The 19,931-nt window shown below is 32.1% G+C and overlaps 1 long non-coding RNA gene across 1 annotated transcript in view; it reads right to left on the reverse strand.

Annotated features, from left to right (window-relative positions):
• LOC105543581 overlaps positions 1–537 on the reverse strand; it is a 33,581-nt gene extending 33,044 nt beyond the window's left edge. Inside the window, exon 1 of the long non-coding RNA XR_001006646.1 lies at positions 390–537. This is a non-coding gene — a long non-coding RNA (uncharacterized LOC105543581). The remainder of the gene's footprint in view (positions 1–389) is intronic.
• Positions 538–19,931: the final 19,394 nt, after the last annotated feature.

Raw genomic sequence — 19,931 nt, forward strand, 5'->3', positions numbered from 1 at the left:
AGATAAGATCTTAATACATTTTTAAAAATTAGTTTATGAAATTGTAAAATAATATACTCCAAATATACGTTTGTGACCTTCAAAACTATTTTCCAAGGAGACTTTTTTAACTTTTCTTAAGTAAAAATATTTTTCCGAAAATAACGCATTATTCTTGCCACAGTGGGACGTTGTTAAGCTGTCAGTCATTGCCCACTGTATAACTAAAATTACATGTGAAAAATATTCATATTGTAATTTCATGTTTTTTTCTTGAACAAAGAAAATCTGATTGATTGCAATCATTTACACAGCCAGACAAGAAGAATATTTTTAAAAATTCAAATATATCATTTCAGGCTTCTATCTACAAAGCTTTGAGAAGTGAACTAAAATGAGAAATCCCGTACTCTTTCTAGATTGCATAAAACAGCTGTGAATTCAGATTCAACACTTCATCTTTCATTTTGATGTGGATTCTTTTGATCCCAGAAAGAAATATATTTATAATTTCCAAAAGAACTGTCTCTGAGGTAAGTGGCACCAAAATGTTGTTCTTAAGAGATTAAAAAAAAAATACAATGTCAGTGGTATTTGGTGGTAGATTGATGATGCATTGCACAAGAGTATAGAAACATCATTCCTATAACACTTGTAACATTATGGTTTAGGGACTATTTAACCTTTAACACAAATCATTTTTATTTTCTCGCTGGAATTTAAAGCACTTAATTTAGTTATATTGTATTTCTTTTGTTTCCCCTTTTCCCTGTACTATGTCCCTTGATAATTTTGTCTTTGGCAAACTGTAAAAAGAAAAGAATAAGGAACATGATAGCAAGACAAAACAAACTAGCAAAAGATGAAGAACCAATTTCCTCAGAAGATATATTTTAATGTAAATGAACTTAAGTCCCTACCAAAAAATACTTTTTAAAGTTAGAAATAAATTGACTTTATGTTTTTTCTGATGAGTTATGCCAGATAAACCTAGAAGTAAATACTAACAAATAGACAGTATGAAAAATAAACACATTGGCAGCAGTAAGTTTTATTCTGGCATTTTCCCTATTCAATCTTGCAGAATTATTAGAATTATTTGAAAGCATATCACTGATAGCATGTAAAGAGAAAGCAGAAAACTATGTAATTCTGAAAATAAAGGAGAGTCTAGAAGATCATTTTATTTCGTAAATATTCTGTCATCAGTGACAAATTTTGAGTCTTCATGTTCTATATTTGATGGAGATGTGTACATTCCTGCATAGCTCTTCAGAAGTGTTTGCACATGGATTAGACTTAACATGACTTTTCTTTGCACCCTGACAAAATAATAATGTAGTTGGTACACAGTGCCAAAGAGAAATATAAAGAATAAAGTGTTTCGAGTTCTATTGGGACAATAAAAATGATTTGTATTAAAGGTTAAATAGTCCCTGAACTATAATGTTACAAGTTTTATGGGAACGATGTCTCTATATGCTAGTGCAATGCATCATCAGTTCACTTCCAAACACCATGACATTGTGTTTTTCTATTTCTGTAGAACAGTACTTGAATAGCATTTGCCTCTAAATAGATCCTTCTAGATATGGGAGCAATGGATATATTATCTAAGAATGAATAAAGGGATCATGACCCTAAATGGCACAATAGGTCATATACTATAAAGGTTAGTGATGCAGTGGTTATCGAGTGGCTATATTTTCTGTTTCTCCAATTTTTAAAGCAAGGTAATTCTTTCAGCACATGATGGGAATAGTTTGATTTAATATAAATTAAGATTTGAAATCATTAACTTTGCCTTTTTATAAGACATCCTTGAGATGTAGGAGTTTTTCAAAACTTACTAATTAATTGTATTTAGGAGTCAGTTTTATAAAAGGATGCACAGAATTGGCAATTATCTGTTGAAGTCGGGTTGTAGAGAAAGTCATTCAAGGAAACTCTAAATATATAGTTTAATTAAATGAATGTCATATTCAAATGTGTTCCATTGAGAAAGGTTTAAGTGAATATTAAATCATTTCTACATATGAGAAATATTATAATCTCAGACTCTTTAAAATAATTATAAGAAATAGAACTTCATAACCTTTCTATCCACATGGCTGTGTCTTCTTCCAAATAAGTATACATATCCTGACCTAGTAAATGGCAATTTTAGTGGAAAGTTGATGTCTTACTTGACTAGGATATTTTCTTGGAAAGGCCCTTGTCTTTTACATACATTTCTCTTAGACTATGGTTTTAGCATAGCATACAGTATCATATCTATATCATTTCAATGGGGCATAAATTATTAAAGATATAGATGTTCAACAAGCTAAGATATATATGATATACCTATATATGTAGATATTCAAAATGCACATATATAAACACATTTGAACATCAAAATTAATAAGTTTCTGACAGCACCATAAAAGCCCATTTCTGGTGATTTCAAAATACAGGATAGACATCTTATGTCTAGGATGAGTTAGATTTTCTTCAAATTTTTCTCTTGTCATTAGCCTAAGTGATATTGACTCAGACATCTTTAGAGCTAAAGACAAATACTGGGTTAACGGATAAAGCATGTAACATAAATGAATGAAATTGATTTGTTGTAAAAATTGTCAACTATCAGAAAGATATATAAACTATTAGTACTGAAATATAAATATATTACAACAAGAATAAGTGTGTTATTGAAGCTATTATTTAAAAGTTAAAATTGAAAACTCAAAATATGAAAATAGAAATATCTTCCAACATTGTTAATATCTTTGATTTGGAAAAATAAACCTGACATGTTGTACACCAAGATGCCAGGTCTTATACATTGCATTATAGTGTGCTTTCACAGGATGCAGAATTCTATTTTCAATCTCTTAACTAGCAGCATTGCTTACTTTTATTCAGTTTATAACTGGAAAAAATAGTCACAAAGCTACATTTACATTTAAGTTAATTAAAAGTTACATTTAAGTTTTGGAATTGGACTGTGCCAGCGTAAAGTATCTTTTGATTCTGGTTCTTGACTTACCTAGTCATATTATGTGATTTAACAGTGTGAGGTCATTGCCAGAAAGTTTTAATCCTGAGACTTTTCTTAACATTTTATTTCTTAACTCCACAATATTAGACATGTCATTCATGCAATCCTGTTAAGTTCCACAGGGTGATTTCTGCCAAGAAGTATTTGCCAGGTAAATCCTTGACAAAGGAGCTTCCCAAAGGCATAATTTCATAAGAAATCAAGTAACCAAGTCATACTTTCCAGTTACTACTTTTATTCTACATAGCATTCTATAAGGCATTTAGATGATGAAAAGACTATCGATTCCGTCTTTGCTTGTGAGCTAAGATTAATTTTTTATCTTAGATGAAATAAACTTATTGCATTTTACATTTCAAAGAATCTGTTCAATATCAAGTGACAAATCATCCTTCTTCCAGAGAGTTCAGAAGATGATCGTTGATGCTGTGGGAATGTGCACAAATGGCTGACTTAATCATTGACACCAGCATGGTTTCCAACTTAACTTCTTAAGTAAAGTAATTCATGGCGAATGATGAGCTGAAGGAGAGTAGCTATTCTGTCATTGCTAAACATTTCCAAATAGGATTTAAGAATTATATTAAGTCCAAAATTAACTGAACATCTTCAAAACATTGCCTTTAGTTATTAATCTTGACAATTTTATGTCAAACATTCTGGCAATTATATAACACATGCATGCACACAATAAAATCATTTTATGAATTTGTCTTAGTCATACACCTCATGTTCACAAGTATCTTGAGACACCATAATTCCATTGATGATATATCATAAATATGTAAGACATCAGCAGAGAAAAAAACCAGTAAAAATCAGTTACTTTTTTTTTACTTAATATGAACTTGGTATATTCATCCATGTTTCCAAATTTCTGGGCAACAGTTATTTCAGTTACCCTTGTATTTACCATGTGTTACTTTTCTATATGCAATTTTTCTTCATTTAATAAGAATAGCTCTAAAAATTACCATTTAAAAAAGTATTGATGTATGACAATTCATTATTCATTTCTGATATAATTGCTTTTCAGAGCAGCTGTGCTTGTGCTTATTTGCATTTAAAAATAAACCCTCCTGAAATGTTAGTCTTTTCCTTTGAGTTCATTAAGTTTTTCATGATAGATCCTTTTTCGATTTAGTTCATCTTCATTACTATGGTTCATTTTGAATTGGTGCTTTAAATTGCAGCCTTTTTACATAGATACACTATGTTTGCATATTAAACATAAGAATATTATTAAGTTCTACTAAATAATATGGTCTTTTAATTTTCCATGAACACTTATCCTTCTTGGTTTAACTTTTATAAGCTTACTGTTATTAGACACACACAGAAAAATATTATCTACTTGAAAAAAATTTCAAGCACAATGACAAAAGAAATTTTTAGTTTCAGTATCAGAGAGGAGGCAAGAGGAAGTCATAGAAACTGACCAACTAGGAAGCAGCCAATGATCGGCTCTAGATGATTCTTACTGTGTGAGAATGTTGCCATCTAATCGTAGCTTTTCCAATTTTCCAGATGAACGTGGAAATTCAGATTTTTGACCTAAAATCTCATGATTTTGGAGTGTTGGTCCAAAATTGTTTCAATTTCCATAAACAAATACAATCATAATTACACCTATATCTGGTTTATTATTATATCCACAACTTTGACCCTTAAGCTTCCCCAACAAATCTCCATCTTTTTATAAAAGATTCAGAAAATTGAGATTTGCCCAAATGTATAAACCATGATAATGAATATAAAACATAAATTATGCTAGGAGATAATAGTGGCATTCATTCTATTTAAAATACATCTAACATTAATAAATTAATTGTGATTGAATTTTGAATCCACCTGCCAGTGAAAATTAAAGCCAAAGAAGTAAACTCTACCAAAATAACACAGATCACCATCTGTCTTAGATTATTTCACATTCAACCTAAATGTAGATTTAGGCCAGATGATATCTCGATTTTTGTGATTTCATTGTTAGACATATAAAGACAGACTCCCAATAACATTGTAAACCAAGTGCCTCATAGCAAAGTAAATTTTAAAATGCGCAATTACTCTATGATTTTAGATGGACATTAACACCTAATCTAGGACAAAAATTTTCCCTGACTAAACTCTCCTAACTGGCTCTTTGGACAGAGTCAGACACTATTCAACCTACTGCATAGCTTTACCCTCTGGCACTTAAACAGCAAGGCCAAAAGAATCTCATTAAAAATGAAATGAATTTGGTAAACATTCAGTATAGCCAGTGCCAGTGGGAAATAAAGGTCTGTTGATTTTGCCAAACTATTAAAATGATTTGGTGAGCATATGAAAATATTATAAAAGGGCATTTCTTATCTTTCAGAATATTTTCCCCTAGCGGTGTGACTTTTCTAGGCAAAAGTAAATATAATTATGTTTTAACATCAGTATATGTTAACCTACACATTCAAAGACAGAAATAAAACCCATTGGACAACTTAAGGTTAATTAGTTTAAAATTTTTATGCTAAATACAAATGAAGCTTATAATACTTCAGTATCATTTGTCCTCAGCATATAATATTAAAACATTCTAGCTGAATAAGATTGAGCATTAAGATAATGCTCTTAAATTGCCTTATATCATTGATATTCAATAAATTCATGCTACTCTATCCTGAAATTGTACATCTTAGAAATACAACAGCAAATTTCAGCACTATTCTTTCTTCCTAAATATACTAAGTTAACATTACCTTATAACTTGTTTGGTGTAAAAGGAGAGCCTGCAGCATAAAGAACGTGATTTCTTGCAGTGTCTCCAAAATTCATGGAAATGTTTCCAAGCATGAAATTCTCCATAAAACAATATGCACAATGAACGTACATGTGTACACTATGAGGAGCAAAGATGAGCAGAGTTAAAGAGTTGATGACAAACTGCACAACATGTGGGCCCCGGGCATGAAATTTCTAATAATATTAGATTTTTGTCTTTGAAAAATATCTATCTTACTGTAAACATCTTTCATTACAGATAACTTCTAAAGATCTGGGCACTTAGAATATTTATGACAGATGATGAAGCTCTGTGAGGAGGAGAATGGAGATCTTTGTAAACCGTCTTCCTGAGCTCCCATACTCAAACTCCTCTTGTTCCAATGACCATTCTGAGGCTGACTCCCTGGCTGAATTCAGCAAATGTTTATTGAGTTCCCATAAGGTACAGGTGCTCTTTTAGTTACTGTGCATAGAGCAATGAACAAAACAGACCAACTTCCTGTCCATGAGGGCCAACATTCCAGTGGGGAAAGGCAGACAATAAACAAGAGAATGGGTAAATATATTAAAATTGCATAGCAGTAAGTGCTACATCAAAAAGTTAAACTCAGTAGAAGTATTGAGTGGGCTGGCATTGATCTTTGAAAACATAAGCTAAAATTTTATTTATATCATGAATCCTTAAAGTATAAATATTTGCATTTGTGTACTATCTCCACTCCCACTCTTTTAATCTTTATAATTGGCCTTAATTTTACGTAATGATAATGTAGATGAGGGAAAAATACTTTACTCTGAAGAAAGCAAGTCTAGAGTATCTCGTTTTAGACTCCACGCTTAAGCATGCTCCAGTTTACTTTGTGTGCACAACAGAAAGGGAAAACTGCTGCCCTCATATAATCTTTCTCTGTGGATTTTCATTCTAATAAAACATGTATTTTCATTTAGTAGATACATTATGGTTGGGGGATGTTCATCCTCTTATTCTCCTCCAACAAAATAGTGAAGTATCCCATCAGTCGTCCAGTTGGCGTGGGTTCCTAAAAATGCTTTTTCAAAGCGCGGGTTGAGATCTGAGGCTCCGTCTATTAGTCAAGTGGAAAGAATCCTCTAGAGTGAAATTATCCTCATCCTCACTATGAAACAGACAGAAGAAAGTGAGTTTTCAGTTGGATAGTGCAATTGGGCTCTTTAGAGAATATTAACACACAAAGTGAGTGCAGGTGCTGAACAATATTTCTTGTGAAATATAGCATGTGCAATGGTACACATGTAATGCTAATAAACACAATTTCCTTAATAATATATAATACATTAAATACAAATATCTAGAATGCCTTAAAATCTATAGAATAGATTTACTAGATTTATATTATAACTAATTCAATTCTGAATTTTGTAGGACTATGAGCTAATTCTTTCACTTTTACTTCATGGTTTGGTCCTCAGCTAGGCCCATGTTAATTATTTTATAGCATTTATTTTTTAATTTTGTATGCCATATTTCAAGGAAGAAGGTACAAATTTATTCTTCATTGGAAAAATTGCTAGTTTTTTTATTAAATTAAGGGCACTTAAAATTTTTAACCAATATATTTCTAACAATGTATGCAAAAGCAAAAAGAAAAATGATATGAGCAAAAAACATGTGAATTCCTATGTTGAGACAATCTCTAGCCAGAATTTATAAAGATTTAGAAGATCCAAGGATAGCAGAATGCAGTCCATAGATCTACAGAGTAAATCCGTGTGTGTGAGTGGCGGGTGGTGGTGTGGTTGGGGGTGTACACGTAAGCCAGGGCAATTGGTGAATAACTCCTCATGAAGGCAAAAAATATATATATATATATATATCAAGGTTGTTTTTATTATTGTGAAATTACATAACTGTAATAAGCAGGGATATAAAAGATTAATCAGCCACACCAATTCATGCTCATTGTTTTCGATAAATTCTCAGGTAAGAACAGAAGGAACATGTGTGTAACACTTTTATCTTGAAGATTTACAGCACTTTTAATTGAAAAGCAATACATATTTACCAGAAAATTATCAGGTGGAAAAGAAGACAAGAGAAATAGGTAAGGACGACTGAATATATTTATATCATTTGAAAACAAACATAACATTTTTGTGAATTAATTTTAACACATCGCAATTCTCACATTAGTGACTCATCACCATTTTATCTTTGCTCCCCCATCAATGTAAACTGGGAGAAAACTGATAATGTTTTTATTCAGTATTCATTGATGCTACGTACAGTTTCATTACTAGTCCTTGAGAAGACTACTGCATCAAAGTTGCAACTGAATATGACCTGACAGTAGAGCTAAAATTCAATTGCTTAAAAACCAGTTGGATAAAAGTTGTGTTAGGGAAAGGCTGTATTTAGGAAAAAGGTATTAGGAAAGGCAAGACAGATGATGGGAGCAGAAATAATCACCTGAACATTGCTCAAGATTTGTCTGAGGATCATTGATTTTGTTTGTTTGTTTGTTTGTTTAATCTAGTAATTACATCAGAAGACAGACCTACAAAGAGTGAACATTTCTGGTCATCACAGTCTATAATAAATTAAAGGACTAATTTTATGCTGACCCTAAGGAAACCAATGTATCAATTAGACAAAGTGGTTTCCTGGAGCAAATCTTCTCAATATACTTTTATATTTCATCAAGCTTGCAGGGCCCTATGCTTACGTCTAGCTAACCATGAGTCCTAGAAAGAGCAATTACAAATTCTATGGTGGGCTCTTTCTGAATGTACTCATTGACTCCTTCTCTGTCTGAAGGCAAAATGATTATTTATTGATTGATTCTTTTATTTATATTGCTAATAAAATTAAGTAGTGATTAATCTGCTTAGTCAAGTAGGTATCGTGCTAAGTAATAAAAATACCAATGTGAATGAAAAAACTCCAGATATTACTTTCTAATAGGAAAGATAGGCAAATATTGATAGTATATTATTAGAATGAAAAGGATTAGACTTGTAATATAAATATACAAAGTGTGATGGAAACACCAGTTTGAATACCTGATCCTATTATTTGTTTATTTTTGATAGAGCGTAGTGCCTCAGGAACATGGATTCAGATCCATTTGTTTCTTCAAATCCATTTGATTTTCTACCTGTGAGGCCAGACTTTAAGGGGAGTATTAGTATAACCATCTGAAAAGCGGGGAAAGGAATGCAATGTTAAAAAAAAATAAAGGAAGGGAAAAGAAGGGAAGGGAAAAAAGGCAAGTAGTAGTGAAGGGAAGGGAGAGGGAAGGAAAGGAGGAGGGATGAAGAGAGAAAGGGAGAGAGAAAAGAAGGAAATAAATATAGACACCAAAGGTCTTTTAGCAAAGGATTATCAATGCTGTTCTTAAAATAATGATTACATGCTTGATGTCTACCAGGAATAAACATCATCTTGTTACCAAAGCCCTTTTGGTAGACTTTTGGAAAAGGTAAACCCTCATAACTTGCTTTCTTCTAGAAATTATGAGAGCAAGTAAAACAAAAAGAAATTTTCAAAAGTAAAAGTAATCTTATAAATTAATCATGTGGAAGGCAAAGTAGAGCCATTGTTTACTTGATTCATTTACTCATTTATATTGCTAATAAAAATCAAGCAATCATTAATCTCCTTGGTCAACAATCTGGAAAGGTGGGGGCATTCAATGTCCAAATGTTTATTAACGTGTCAGGGAAAAACAAGGTGACCCAGGTATAACTATCAGATATTATATGTAGACAAGTACCCAGTTTCAGTTTTGGAGTATCCATAAAGCTGTACCTCTCTACCCAGACAGGCATAATGAAGTGCAGAGTTAAACAGTTATCCAGTAAATTTGATGGACTAAAAAAAGCAATCGAAAAAAATTCTACACTTTTTTAGAGTTTTGGAGTATACATAAAGATGTACTTCTTTGTACCCAGACAGGCATAATGAAGTACAGAGTTAAACAATTATTCAGTACATTTGATGAATTAAAAAAAGAGCAATCTACAAAATTCTACATTTCATTTTTAATGAATTTTATTCATAAATGTCCAACAGTCTTTATTGGAGAGACTCAATAGTATCTCTACGTCTGTATCTTAGATTATACTAAGGTGGTCTTTAGAAGTTACCACCTTGTAGACAGGGAGAAAAGTATTTAGAATGTGTTCAGATCTCAAACTCTGATTATTTTCACTTTACCCTCCATATAGAAATGCTCTGAGTAAACATTTGCCCTTCTGAGTTGCCAAGTTAATTATCATTTTAATATCAAAGATTTCTAAGCATCACATATTATAAAGTGGAGTACATCAGGTAGCTATTCAACTTTACAGCCTCTAATCCAACTGCAACTTTTAGCTATACATTTCCACTATTTTTATGGCCTCTCTAAACTTAATTTATAGTCTTTTCAAGGTTTCTTCAGCAGCTTCAGAGAGTTTTGACATCTAATCAGTTTTCCTTTTGAGAACGTGACTCTGCAGTCTGGAGGGATGGACATATTAGAGGTATTCAGGTCAACTGGTAGTTACCCTTGCCTTAATAATATTGTATACCCAGAGAACTCCCATAAAACTTTTAGATTCTTGGTTTTATTTCTCCTTCAGTGTTTTCTGACCCCTCTTCCAAGCCTATAATTTTATATTAGGAAAAAAGAATAAGAGCTAGACAACCTGTACCAGAAATTTTTTAAAGTTAGCTTTCTTTTTAGAAAACCAGAATTTGTCACATAGTAACAATTGTACTAAATGCCATAATGGACAGAATTAACATGTCTATCATTCCCTGTCATAAATGTTAATACGTGAAGCTTAATTGTCAACTGCAAGATTCTATTAAAATAGTGTAAGTGGAATATTAAAAAACATCTCTAAAGTATGTTATTAAATTGTTTGCATCATTTTTAATTCCTACAAACTTTACAATGGAAAAAGATCTTTTGGCTGTATTAGTAGACTTTTATTATCCAAAAGCCATAGAATTTTAAAACATATAGAAGGATTGGTTTGGGTTTTAGCTTTTGCTTCCATCCTACTCATGTCACCAAGAAAATTAATCTGGTGGCCTCTGACTAAATACATCACAGAATGAAGTGATTGGTAACTTCTCACAAAAGTAGCTGAAAACTAAATAATAAATGTCTTAATGTCAAAACAGAAATGCTTTCCAGATCATTCACATATTGTGTTTTCATACAGGCTAGATTCATACTGAGTTTTGAATATCCCATTGTCAAAATCAACTGACTAAGCCTTTTTCTAAACATGCATGTGTCTTTAATTGTACTTAGTCTATAATCTTACCATAATCCTATAGGAAATTTAGTAAGACAAGAACAGAATCCTGGAATGTTGTTTGGGCTTTTGATTTCTTTTTTCCCCCTATTTGCAGGGTAAAAGGATACTGCAGCTAATCCAAGGAGAAAAATAAGTGTGATCTCAAGGGAATGCATTTTATTGATTATAGCAAAGAAGGGGGAGTAAGTTCAATTGGCTCTCACTACTTAGTCTTGACATAGATGCAACTTTGCTGAGAAGAAAATGAGTATGAGGTAATGCCATCATAAATAATTGCTTAAATCATCCCGGTACTATGGAAGCAGAAATTTTGTAAAGGGAGAAGGGGAAAGCACTGTAAATGTAAAAGCATGGTAAAGACAAGCTCTTAAGATAATTGAGGATTTTTCGTTGAGTAGTAGCTTTATACAATATATGGCTTTAAATCCAAATTTGGAGTATCCTCTAGTTAATAACTGCAGATCAAAGCAGATTTTACTTTTTTTTTTTTACTACTAGCGTTAGGTACTACAAAAAGAATCAAAGGGGCTAATGGATTATATACAATTAAATAGCCTCCCATCCAATATTGTACAGTGACACAAGTAGGAGAGCATGTTTGTTACAAATAGCTGAAAAGCTTTTAAATATATTTCTCGTATAAATATTGAAATCAATATCTATCTCTCGATTTAAAAAAGAAAAATCCAACAATGGATTTCATGAAGAACATTAAGATGTACAGTGGTCTAGTATAATTTCCAGGACTTATTCTTGCCTTTTGGGGGAAAGCTAATATTAATGATGGAGTGGAAAATGAAATGTCATAGGATGTACTCTGTGTCTATTTTTCCAAAACACTTCCTCACATCAGTAAAACATCTACTGTGATTAAACCGAACTCAATGTTTTCAAAGATTTTACTTCTTTTTAACTTGTAATTTAACAAAATAAACTATTATATAATAATAGAAGTCAGGTACCCTACTAAATGATTTACATCTATCATTTCATTTAATCTTACAAAAAAAAAACACACAGAGTAAGTATTATCATCTCTACTTTCTGGGGAAAGTAACTGTAGCATGGAAAGGTTAAGCAGTTTGCATTAGCTCCTACAACCAGTAAATTGGAGGTAGCCATCACAAGGAAGTCAGCTTTGCAGAGGCTCAAAGTAGGGCCTTAGAGGAAGAAGCTCAGGATGGGATCTTTTGTGCCATCTGCCACCTGTATGATTTTTCTGATAAATGTGTTAACCTACATGTGTCTCAATTTCCTCTTCAGTAAATTAGGGTAATAACCTCAAAGTATGGTTATGGGTATTAAATGTGTTAATATTGCTAAGACACTATAATACAGAGTATTTGGTAAATAAATAAAAGGTCTAACTTTTCAAAACAAGATTTTCCGTTGTATCTAACAACACTATCCCATTACTAGCTTCCTAGAGTGGTTTGTTTTTGTTAGATGTGTCATCCATGAAACATGTATGGGAAGCAATTTGGAAAATTATGCAATGTACAAAATTGGTAAATCTTTGGTAAAATGGAGCTCAGATGAGAAACAGTCAACATAACTCATGAAAATAATTTTAAAAAAATGATTTTAATGCTTGAACATGACAGGCCATCAACTATAAAGATACCTAACAAACAAAGCCTATTTGTTGTTGTTGTTGTTTTTAAACCAAGAGATAGTACTTTGGAATTTACTTAAGAAACTGCAAAAGTACCTATAAAATCCCTCATGAGAATGATTCTATTTAATAGATTGTTATTTCAAGTAATTCTTATTCAAAATGTGATTTTCCATCAAAGATTACCAACAGTAGCTTCCATAGCTCCACTAACAATTTTTTTCAAAATGTTATATTTTGAATGAATGTTAGTCTGACATTTATATAATGTCTTTTATTTGCAAATAGGACCTTATGCTTAAAAAAACTCAGAAAGGGAACCTAAGAATTATTCCAATCAAAACACAGACATAAAATAATATTAAATGCAATCTACAAAAAATATTGTCAATAATTAGATCTTTTCAACTGCTTGTCCAGCCGTGTATTGGGTGGCATTATGTAGTACATACATTTTTCACTGTATAGTAAAAAGCGAGAATACTTTACATAATATAAGTCTTTACAACATAGACTACAGCTTAGGTCTTATTTTAATTCTCCAATTCTAGCCCTAAGAAATGAGACTTTTAGTAATCTGATTTGATATTTTTCAACTTCCTTTGTCCATAGGTCTAAATTTTATTAAATTACTTGTGCTAGGAACTCCCTTTTACATTTAATCATAGATTGGCATAGGAAGCAGTGCATCTTGTAAATATTTAAGAACATGAAATGAGAATGAACTTCTTACTTAATAGTGTTTCCACCAAGTAATAAAAGTATGATATATCGATAAATATAATGTACTAAGAAGATTACAGATATATTTCATTTTACTCAATAGATGCCTAAAAAGTTGTATATAAATCACATCTTTTTCAAATTGAACCATAATATAAATAAAATGGAAGAATGTGCAGAGAACTCTGCTGTGCCCCTAACCTCCCTTTTTCTTTCTTAAAGAAAGAAAGACAACATCTGATCAGGCAGGTGTTCCCTGGAGGACTCCCTGGTTCCTCTAGGTGAGAGAAGCGCCAAAGCATGCAGATAAAGAACAGGGAACTTCAACCCAGTGCCTAAATGGAGAATGGTAACCTGATGGCTAGAGGATCACTGATCAAAAAGAACAGAAAGTACTGTGCCCGCTGCCTCTCACAGGATTTCAGCCACTCATTAAATCCCAGTAGCAGAACTAGAGAAAAGTGAGGAGTTCAAGAAGACTGACAGACCTAAATGGACATAACCTGGACAGGAGAAGCAAGTGAAACACACAGAGCAGACAGAATCTAATGAAAAATAATTAGAATAGACAGGCATTATTTTAACACCACTGCAATAACAACACAAAGAGGCCTCAGAAGGAATTTCAAGCTCAATACACACAGGCACACACACACACACACACATTTTCTCTATCCCTCTCTTTTATTTCTAATTCTTAATAGTATTTATGAACTTAATTTTACAAAGTATCAGAAAGTTTTTTAAAAAAAGAAAAAAAAAACCCTAAGCTACAAAAAGGCCTACAAATCAAAATAACCATGGCCTATTCACATCGAGTAAAACGAAAATGGTAGAACAATATAATGTCTACACACCAAGAAGAGGTAAGGCCTCTAGGTTACAAGGAGAGCTTCAAGTCAAATATCATTGTTGTCAGGGTGAAAAAAAATATGCTTTTGGAAATACAAGGATTTGAAATATATCACTCATATGCCAAATATAACAAAAATATTCCAGGAATAATTATAAACAAACCAGTAAATCCCAACCTATACAGGAGAATGAGAAGATAGTGCAGAGTGGTAGATTATTAAACCTTGAGTTGTTTATGGATATATAGAATAAATGACAATGTATAGCTTCAATATTACATAGAGATTTATGAAGAAATATACTCTGGTAAAAATGTAATAATTGCATAGAAGTAAAAGTAAAAGCCATCTAAGATGTAGAATCTTAAGTGGCTTTCAGATTATAGAAGTCATAGCAAAGATGTCCTAAAAGTCTCACTGGAGAAGACAGAGCGCAGGGGAATAGAAGCATCTGGCATGTCCTATCTTATTAAGAGGGATAGAAAGAGAAAAAGTGGGGGTTAGGGAATTTTATATGATAATAGGGAAATATATGTTCATTTTTAAGTACTATGAAAACGAAGTTACCTCTAGTATAATGAAAGAATTATTGAGAAATTTCAAATTAAAAAAGGACAACTCTATACCTGAAAAACAAGGAAATCATGGAAAATTGAAAGAAAAAAACTACAATAAACAATAAACAGTAAACAAAAATATGATGAAAATATCTAATATTGTTATGCTACATGAAAAGTTATTCTGTCACCAGAAAGAAACCCTATTACAAGAAAGAAAGAACACTAAATAAAGCATGAAAATTCTAAGTTATGTTCCTCAGTTCAATTCAATAAGAAAACAAATCAAGATTGGAAATATTATCAGTCACAGTGGGATTTAATATTAAAGCCATTAAGCAAAAGAACACTCTAAAACTAACCTCTGGATCGATGCAAATGGGTCACTATGGAAGTTATAGCCAAGGGAAATTTTTTAACCTTAAATGTTTTCATTATTTAGAGTGCTAAGAAGGGTATTATATAGTGTTAAAATTCACAATTTAGGAAAGAAATTGAGTCAAAACCCTTTATGTGTCAAATAACAACTATAAAAAACTATTCAAAGTGTAAATCTACATTGACAAAATTGTACTGGGAAATCTCAATAGATATTTTTTAAAATTATATGATTAAGAAATAAGTAAGATAATGAAGAATTTAAGGACTACAACCAGTGAATTCTTTTAATAGATTAATTCTTCAAATTTAGAATATATTTACATGTCCATGAAACAAAAGCTAATTATGTATTTATATACAATCTCTGATATTATAATTTAAATACATATGAATAAATGATGTCCTACATAATTAATCTAATGGAACTTAAATTTTCACATCTAAAGTAGCCTTTAGATAAAAACCAATGCATCATTGAAATCTTTACCTTAAAAGAAGCATTTACTTTTGAATATTTTTATTATAGAAGGAAAAATTACAAAGAAGAATTTATGAATCACATTAAGAATGGGAAAATGCATACTAAAATAAGAAGAGGTAAATACTAATAAAAATCTCAATAGACAACAAAATAAAAGACAGGAAAAGGATTATATAAATTAATTCAGAAAACATTGAAAACAAAAACAAAAACACCAAATGCATGTGTATGGGAGAGAGAAACTTTTGGGAATTTAAAGAAAAAGAATGAGGGCCAGCAATGTTATTTAACTTGATTTATCCATTCCACAATGTATACATATATCAAAACATGTGTACATCATATTTTTGTCAATAAAAAATAAGGTGGCTCATGCCTGTAATACTAACACTCTGGGAGGCCAAGGTGGGAGAATTTCTTGAAGGCAGGAGTTTGAGACCAGCCAGGGCTATAAAGTGAAACCCTGGCTCTCAAAAAAAAAAAGATAAAAAAGGCAGAACATGGAACATGGGTGTGCATACCTTTAGTCCCAGCTACTCAGGAAGCTGAGGTGGGAGGATCCCTTGAGACCAGGAGTTCAAGGCTGCAGTGAACTATGATTGATTACACCACTATGCTCCAGCCTGAGTGACAGATGGAGATCCCATCTCTAAAAATAAAAGAAACAAAAATAGAAAAGGAAAAGTAGACATGAGTTTAGGAAAGAATACCTCCAAAGAAAGCCAGGAGATAATTATTGGTTCAACTGTGGTAGAGCTTGGGAGGAAACCACAGCTGTCTGGTAAACAGGTAAACATTGTTAAATTTTTGATTATGTTGTTAAAGGCCAGGAACGCCTGAGACTGTAAACCCATGGGAAGTTTACATCCACACACATGTTCTTCTTCAGAGATCTTCAATCAGAACTCATAAGAAAAATTAGGAGCAGGGCAAGAGATCGGAACAGCCAGATATTGGGAAAAATTAAATGAGAAATAGGTCTGAAGTCATGGCGGGAGAATTTTCTCATTTCTGTCAGTAACAAAAAGAAAAAAATCATAAGAATACAGACCTGTAAATAACATGATTTAAAAATTTGACTTAAGTCGACCTAATAGTCATTGCCTAGTAAACATGAATCTGTATATCTAATGACCCTATAATTTGTCTCTGTCGACATGAGAAATGGATGCATATGTGTGTAACAGGGTATACACAAGAATTTTATACAGCATTATCTATAATATTGCAAAGAGAGAACTCATTCCAAATGTTGATCATCAGTGAAATAAAGTATGGTACATCCATACTATATGTCCCTGAAAGTTAATGAAAAACTGTTACACACAATAATATGTATGAATATTTGAAACGAATATTCAAAATTTGAAATATGTCAGGTACAAACGAATACCTAGTTTATGATTCCACTAAAATTTATGAAATAAACTGTCGTATTTAAAAATGAGTGTTCTCCTAAATAAAAGTGCAAGCCAAACCAAAGTAATTCCCGTGGAACTCAGGATACTGTTTAAGTTTGGGAGGTAGCGTGTAGTGATGAGGAAGCAGCATGAGATCTTTGAGTTTTGACAATGTTCTAGGTCCCAACCTCGGAAGACATTACACAGGTCTTTGCGTGCGCTAACCCACTGAACAATATGGTTTTTTTTAATTCAATCATCTGTATGTGTTCAAGCAATTAAGAATGCTTGTAACACTCAAAAACATTAAAAATGTTTCAACAATAAATATGCTAAATATGGCAAAGTATTAAAAATTGTTAAAGCTCTGTGATATATATAGGGGTTTCTTATATTATTCTCACCACATTTCTGTTTGAAAATGTCAGCTAAAAAGTTTAAAATGCATTTAGAGTATAAAACAGGTAAAAATATATTATTTTCTCTCTGCCTATTTTTATATATTTTATAGATTTTAATAATATTTATTAGACTTAAGGGCTGTCTTCTGTCTCTCCTAGTAGTGGATCTAAGCAGCTAAATTGGTAAAGGAGTTTTAAAGGGAGATAATGATATCTAACTATAGATTTGCCAAACGAAAAAGTCCAAAAGCACATGGAATAACTAAATGAGTCCCCACCCGAGTCGCACAGTTTTCTAGAATCTTGAAATAGAGATTACAATTAGTTTTCAAATCTGGAAGGACTTTTTCTAGTAACGGAACCATTAAACATTTAAATAATACTTATCTTCCCAGTTTGGGGATTTAAAATTAACACTTGGTTTATATTACTGCAGAGACTGCCATTTAATAAACTGCTCTGCGTTCTAAGACATGTGCCTTGGAAATGACAAAAGTACAATCACCAATTCCCATTGCCAATAGGTAAGGAAACCCAGATAAGTTTTTAGGAAATGGCTTTTATGTAAACTCGTAAATTCTTTCATTGTTTTCATTTTTAACAAACATACTTTCAATATAAAATTCAAATATTTATAAAAACAAGTATGGTATTTCAGCTATTAAATCTTAGAACTTTTGAACTTCATCCTAAATGGAATCCAGAAATCTGCCTCATGATAACTCAAAAATGAGTAATGTTAGTCTTGCCATAGTAGATACTTCTCTGTAAAACATAAGCTCGGTGTAAGATGAAATACTGTTTTGTGTGTTCTTTACGTCTCTTAACCACCTATAATCTTCTTCCCAAACTCTTCAATAATCTATCCCCAAACTGCCATCCTCCATACCATCCTCTCCAAAACACCCTATTTTTCCTTGGAAAACATTTTTCCTGGGAAAAAAATATTCCTGCTAGATAGCCTCTTCTGTTTTTTCTAATGTAGTTGTATATCTTGAATATATTCTTAAATGGCCCAGCAGTCTCTACATGTGTGAGTATGCATATCCACAAGTCTTCAGAATGTCTTAAGGATGTCAATGATCCCTCTAATAGTAAATGCAAAATTGTGTGTGCATTTGATAGTTTCATTACTTTTCAAAACATGTCTGTGACCCCAGGAAGTTTAAAATATGTATATAAAAGGAGCATAGCTAAGTTGTCCGAATTAATGTACAATGACTTTTACACATATCATTTAAAGATTCAAGACATTCTTCCCATGACCTACAATGCAAAATATAAAAATAAAATAGAAAACAACATAATATTTCAATTTCTTCTCATATAATACGGAAGAGAAGAGGAAACACTACAATAGAGAAGCAAAATAACTTACTTTTAAGTAAAATTGGATGACCCATCACCAGATAATAGTCATAGCAAAAAGGTGGAAAATTTCAAAGGTTCTGTGAACTCAAAATGACTAAAACCTATTCATATAAATGCAGAACTAAATTGTATGGATTAATCTGAAATAACTTTCCCACCGAATATGTCACATGGAAGTTGATGACGTTCTCTGCGCAACTTGCAATGAGCATGACTAAAATATAAAAATATCTGAAAATATTTATTCTCTTCTTACATACAGACAAGAGTATATTAAAATAAGTTGAAAAGCAAAATTTTTAAGTAAAATTTTATAAGGCACCACCAAATAACAATCCCACCAAAAGATTCGAAAATTGTCTTTTAGATGATATGTTTTGTTTTATCCACTTAAACAGTTTAATCATGTAAATGTACCGTCTTTAGGTGTCATATATAGTTCTCAATATCAAGAAAGTTTCTTGAAATATATGCTTTTTTATATAACAGCCTTTAATAAAACAAGTTGTGGGCCAGGGGCGGTGGCTCACGCCTGTAATCTCAACAATTTGGGAGGCCAAGGCAGGTGGATCATGAGGTCAGGAGTTCAAGACCAGCCTGGCCAACATGGTGAATCCCCTGTCTCTACTAAAAATACAAAAATTAGCTGGGTGTGGTGGCACGTGCCTGTAATCCCAGCTACTCAGGAGGCTGAGGCAGGAGAACTGCTTGAACCGGAGGTAGCAGTGAGTGAGATCACGCCACTGCAGTCCAGCCTGGGCTACAGAGAGAGACTCTGTCTCAAACAAACAAACAAAAAAAGTTACTTTTCAAGGTTGAATACTCACCTTATGCTACTGCACTGTTGCTAACTATATCACACAAAGAAAATTGAACACCGTGCCCTGTTATGAAGATGCATTATGAGTAAGATGGCAGGAATTTTTTTTAAAGTACTTGAATAATCAATGAGAGAACAGACAGAATCTGCAGAAGTTGAACATCAATTATATAGTTGTGAATATAGAGAAAAATTGCTGCCAACTTTCATCAGTCTTCCAGGCAAAGAGAATAGATGTTTGTTTTGATTCACAG

This window comes from Mandrillus leucophaeus, unplaced genomic scaffold, assembly GCF_000951045.1.
Source record: "Mandrillus leucophaeus isolate KB7577 unplaced genomic scaffold, Mleu.le_1.0 Scaffold287, whole genome shotgun sequence".
In the NCBI taxonomy this organism is placed as follows: domain Eukaryota; kingdom Metazoa; phylum Chordata; class Mammalia; order Primates; family Cercopithecidae; genus Mandrillus; species Mandrillus leucophaeus.